Source organism: Onychostoma macrolepis, chromosome 06 (genome assembly GCF_012432095.1).
Source record: "Onychostoma macrolepis isolate SWU-2019 chromosome 06, ASM1243209v1, whole genome shotgun sequence".
Taxonomy (NCBI): Eukaryota; Metazoa; Chordata; class Actinopteri; order Cypriniformes; family Cyprinidae; genus Onychostoma; species Onychostoma macrolepis.
Genome location: NC_081160.1, coordinates 33,822,764 through 33,828,892, shown reverse-complemented (window position 1 = coordinate 33,828,892; position 6,129 = coordinate 33,822,764).

Here is a 6,129-nt window from a genome sequence, read left to right as displayed (position 1 = left end):
TGTTAAACATATCTGATCAATTTGGGTAATACATTTTCATTTTCATTTTGCAACTTATAAAACTTTAAAGTAGGTTTTTAATTTGCACATTAAAACTAGTGTAGAAAATGGCAAATTTAAATGATATAATTGAATTTTCATTTTCATTTTGCACTAAATGTTGCACATATGAATGGGAAAATGTCAATTTAAATACAGAAATACACTGCCATTTTACATTTTGCATTGCCATTTTGCATATTACATTTCAAATTGAATTTTGTTACACATTTGCTTCCATAGTCATGACATTGTGGACTCAACTGTTTAATCAGGCTGTTATGAAAAACTCTGCTGCCCTCGTCTGGAAACAATGAACAAACACACGGTCATGTTAAAAAAACTTCAGGACTCTGAAAGTATCTCCACCATCTGTAAGCCCCTGAACTCCATGTATCATTGTCATTCCACCATTGCGAGATTTTAGAAAGACATACATTTTTAAGTTTTGACAATTTCAAACGTCTCAAGTATGCTTGTTTGGTATATAAAGTGCTACATAACCTTGCCCCTCCTCCGCTACATGGCTTTTTCCAAAGACTTGAAAGCAGCGGTAGTACACGGGCCTCTGTAAACGGGGACTGTGTGATACCATTTAGGCGTACCACTTTCGGACAAAATGTATTGTCAATAATAGGTGGTAAACTTTGGAATAGTTTGCCCCTCTCAATAAGAGAGTGTCCTACATTCAACACCTTTAAAACTCACTTAAAACAGTGGCTTCTAGAAAACCAGAGATGTAATCATTTTTAACTGTCACATATTTATCACTTATACACTTTCACTGTTACATTGAATGCAGTACAGAGGTGGATGAACAATGTTTCTCCCATTGTATTTTTGTTTTGTTTTTTGTTGTCAATGTATATGTCATCACTATGTGTACCTTTTCATTTATAGTGAATGAATGCTGTATTATTGTTGGTTGTCCTTGTTAGTTTTATGTTACCTGCTTAGGGACTGCAGATGAAAAGTAGTTATTGTTACTAATTCTGGCATATTTACATGGTGTATTTTTTTTTATACAACAATGTTCATTAATATGCATGGTCCCTATTAAATAAACCAATAAATAAATAAATAAATAAATGTAAAAGAGACAAAGATTCTATAGACCAAAATGATGAAACACTGGAGCTTGAAACTGTAACACCTGTGAGTTGCAATGATTGACAGATCATTTACAGTTAATTTAGAACAGCTACTGCAAACAAACCTAAAAACAACTAAACAGAATATGCATGTATCTAACTTACAGCCCATATTAGCGGTGTGTTGATGTGCATTCGCTTGACATGCAGCCAGTGGCGTTAGACAAATAAAATCAACACTGAAAATGAAAATAAAGTAAGTGACACACTCATACACTCTCTCACACACACTCATACACACACACACACACACACACACACACACACACGTCTGGTTTGCTATCCTTGTGGGGACTCTCCATAGGCGTAATGGTTTTTATACTGTACTTACTGTATGTGCTATTGTCCTACACCAACCCTACACCTAAACCTACCCCTTACAGGAGACTGTGCATTTCAACTTTCCCCAAAAAAACCTCATTCTGAGTGATTTATAAGCGTTTTGAAAAGTGGGGACATGGGTCAATGTCCTGAGATGCCACCTTCTCCTTGTAATACCTGTCATACCCTCGTCATTATACACATCTATGTCCTGACTTTTCACAAAAACGGCACACACACACACACACACACACACACACTCACACACCTTTAGTCTATGGTTAGTCTTTCAGTGGAGACAAAACGCTACAAATGAGCACATAACACAATGACTGCAGACTGAAAAATAACACTAAAAGAAATCTTTTGAAGCTTTCCACATTCAGTTCATATATATTACCATATTTCATTTCACTTCATATTCGTCATATATTTGTCCTGTTTTTCTGAAGCTGTCGCATCTGAAATAGACCATTAATGACCTCGACGATGATTTACCAATGACTCAGCATCATCTTAGAGATCCTTCTCAGAACTCAATATCGGCTAAAGTTTCCGAAAAGGTGAAGAAAGAGCCACTCAAAGGCCTCAGAGCTCGCTGCTGAAATTAAATGACAAACAACAAATGATGAACAATCAGTCAAATTACTCTCTCCAGATCAGCTCAACTGAGGATGTTTTTCTGTCCAATTAGTCTAAACAAACAATCCAGATGTGTGTCAGAGCGCATTACAACCCAACTCAACACTGAGCGCCGGCGCGACCTTCCTAACACACAATTAACCGCCTACACTCATTTCACACTGCTAATTAATGACAGACACACACACACACACACACACACACACACACACACCTATCTAAATGAAGACACACCACAGGCGAAAACAAACACTAACGTTCGGCATTTTTAATGTTCCAACTGAAGACGTGCACAAATGTCCCTGGAGGGGTTTGGTCAGATTTAACTGGTAACACATTTGGACCCAAACTGCAGCTAACACACACACACAGGACCTGGTTCTGGATGGGTTAGTGAAGAACTCTTCAAGCTCTCTCTGCTTAAGCACTCCATTTGTTGCCGTGGCAACAGCACCGTTCCTGGCAAAAGTTCTGGCTCAAACCGCTCTCAGCCTCCATTCGTTTAACATACGAAACTAAAAACACAGCAATCCCAAGGTACAACAGCTGACCCTTCATGAGGTCACTCTACTGCCAGTAAAAATAAACACAAATCAATTTAGCGGGGCATGTCAGCGTATATACAAGTGTTTATCGATTCCTATTGTAGCAGAAGCCTGAGGCACATCGAGAGCGAGAGATGAGCATTCAGATTCTTGTTTTTAAAATGATTGAACTATGAAATTATCTAGTGTTCACTGTAAGCTCTTTACATCTGTCATTCACTGATAAGTGTTCACTGCTCCAGGACGGCCGCTGGTCTCAATCGGGTCCTGAGGGGGTTTTAGGGCTCTGGCCCCACGTTACTCAATCCAGTAGCGGTTTATTACCTGTAAACTTCAACAGACACAACAGATGGATTGTGCTTCACGTTAACAAATAAAGGCTACCAGGAAATGAAGTTTGTGCTTCTTGTGATGTGAGTTAAGCCTGATGTCTCTGAAGAAGTAAAGGAACAACAAACGCACAATGCTTGACAAGAAAAGACCCGTGAGAGAAACGGCACTGAACGTGAACTCGGTCAACAGGACGGAAGCTGGGGTCTGTTTTTATTACAAACACATCATCCTTCTGAACTGTTTTCAAGACATTAAACATCAAGTTTCTGTGTTTCACAAGAGCGTCCGAACATGCAAACCCAGACGCACATGCGTGAGCGATTCGCACCACAGTGACTTTGATGATGGCGTCTCTGTTTCAGTTTGCAGAGGCGGCGACTCATGACTATTCATCAGCATCGGATCTCGCCGGAATATTCAAATGACATGCTGATATTCTCAACCCTCTTCAGCTCACCAATCTCACCGTGCTCATGGACGCTTCTGAGTGAGTGAGAGATACAGAATAAAGAAAGATAGAGAGAGCTCCAGCTGCTGTCGTCCTCCTCTGTCAGTGCCGGAGCGGGATGCGGTGTGAGGAGGTGTGCGGAGGGAGGAGGTGCGCGATGGGAGGAGGTGCGTGGTGTGCGGAGGTGCGTGGTGTGCGGAGGTGCGTGGCGTGCGGAGGTGCGTGGCGGGAGGAGGTGCGTGGTGTGCAGAGGTGCGTGGCGGGAGGAGGTGCGTGGCGTGAGAAGGTGCGTGGCGTGCGGAGGTGCGTGGCGTGAGAAGGTGCGTGGTGGGAGGAGGTGCGTGGCGAGAAGGTGCGTGGTGTGCGGAGGTGCGTGGCGTGAGAAGGTGCGTGGTGTGAGGAGGTGCGTGGTGTGCGGAGGTGCGTGGTGTGCGGAGGTGCGTGGCGGGAGGAGGTGCGTGGTGTGCGGAGGTGCGTGGCGGGAGGAGGTGCGTGGCGTGCGGAGGTGCGTGGCGTGAGAAGGTGCGTGGTGTGAGGAGGTGCGTGGTGTGCGGAGGTGCGTGGTGTGCGGAGGTGCGTGGCGGGAGGAGGTGCGTGGTGTGAGGAGGTGCGTGGTGTGCGGAGGTGCGTGGCGGGAGGAGGTGCGTGGTGTGCGGAGGTGCGTGGTGTGCGTGGTGTGAGGAGGTGCGTGGTGTGCGGAGGTGCGTGGCGTGCGGAGGTGCGTGGCAGGAGGAGGTGCGTGTGCGGAGGTGCGTGGTGTGCGGAGGTGCGTGGCGGGAGGAGGTGCGTGGTGTGCGTGGTGTGAGGAGGTGCGTGGTGTGCGGAGGTGCGTGGTGTGAGGTGGAGCGTGGTGTGAGGAGGAGCGTGGTGTGCGTGGTGTGAGGAGGAGCGTGGTGTGCGGAGGTGCGTGGTGTGCGGAGGTGCGTGGCGGGAGGAGGTGCGTGGTGTGAGGAGGTGCGTGGTGTGCGGAGGTGCGTGGCGTGAGGAGGTGCGTGGTGTGAGGAGGAGCGTGGTGTGCGTGGTGTGAGGAGGAGCGTGGTGTGCGGAGTGCGTGGTGTGCGGAGGTGCGTGGCGTGCGGAGGTGCGTGGCAGGAGGAGGTGCGTGGTGTGCGGAGGTGCGTGGTGTGCGGAGGTGCGTGGCGGAGGTGCGTGGTGTGCGGAGGTGCGTGGTGTGCGTGGTGAGGAGGTGCGTGGTGTGCGGAGGTGCGTGGTGTGCGGAGGAGGTGCGTGGTGTGAGGAGGAGCGTGGTGTGAGGAGGCGTGGTGTGAGGAGGCGTGGTGTGCGGAGGTGCGTGGTGTGCGGAGGTGTGGCGGGAGGAGGTGCGTGGTGTGCGGAGGTGCGTGGCGGGAGGAGGTGCGTGGCGTCAGAAGGTGCGTTGTGTGCGGATGTGCGTGGCGGGAGGAGGTGCGTGGCGTCAGAAGGTGCGTTGTGTGCGGAGGTGCGTGGCGGGAGGAGGTGCGTGGTGTGCGGAGGTGCGTGGCGGGAGGAGGTGCGTGGCGAGAAGGTGCGTGGTGTGAGGAGGTGCGTGGTGTGCGGAGGTGCGTGGCGGGAAGAGGTGCGTGGCGTGAGAAGGTGCGTGGCGGGAGGAGGTGCGTGGTGTGAGGAGGCGTGGTGTGCGGAGGTGCGTGGTGTGGAGGTGCGTGGCGGGAGGAGGTGTGCGGAGGTGCGGAGGTGCGTGGTGTGCGGAGGTGCGGAGGTGTGGCGGGAGGAGGTGCGTGGCGTGAGAAGGTGCGTGGTGTGCGGAGGTGCGTGGTGTGCGGAGGTGTGCGGTGTGCGGAGGTGCGTGGTGTGCGGAGGTGTGCGGTGTGAGGAGGTGCGTGGTGCGGAGGTGCGTGGTGTGCGGAGGTGCGTGGTGTGTGGAGGTGCGTGGTGTGCGGTGTGAGGAGGTGCGTGGTGTGCGGAGGTATGCGGAGGTGTGCGGAGGTGTGTGGTGTGCGGAGGTGCGTGCGGAGGTGCGGAGGTGTGCGGAGGTGCGTGGTGTGCGGAGGTGTGCGGAGGTGCGTGGTGCGGAGGTGTGCGGCCCACTCGTGCGTGAGTCAGAAAAAGAGACGCAGATGCAGCTGCAGCAGCGCAGGTGAAGCTCACAAACGCTGTGAGTCTCCTCACAACCCACACACTCCAGCCCCAGAGAGATGCTTGCTGCTGCACTCAAGCCAGTAACCTTGAGGTGAAAATACACCAGAAAAGTTCTTGTACAATCAGCAATAGGCGAGTCGTACAGACACTAAATTGCTCCAGAGCGGTTACAGCTGACCGTCAGCATCTGATCAGTGTCATGCTGAATTTGGGCCATCACCAGATCTGACATTTAGAAGCATAACGACGGGGAATCTCCATAAACACGTTTGTATCACGAAGCAGTTGCCTGGCGACAAAGAAGCCGAGCGTCTCCAAATGGACTCGCGGTTCTGAGCGACGCCAGGGAAAGTTCCCAAGCCACTTTTTTCTGACCTGATTCGCTCCACACTGCGCAAGTTTCTAGCACTGACGCTCATGAGCTCTAGAGCTTTCTTTTGGGATCAGTGATAGTGATGGCTGCGGCCGCTCTGAAGGAAGCCTAACACTGGGTCTGGACGGGTTCTGGACCAGCATTTGTCCTCCTGAGCTGCATCTCATCATTTACTCTACTCGGGTTGCCATGGTTTCTGCA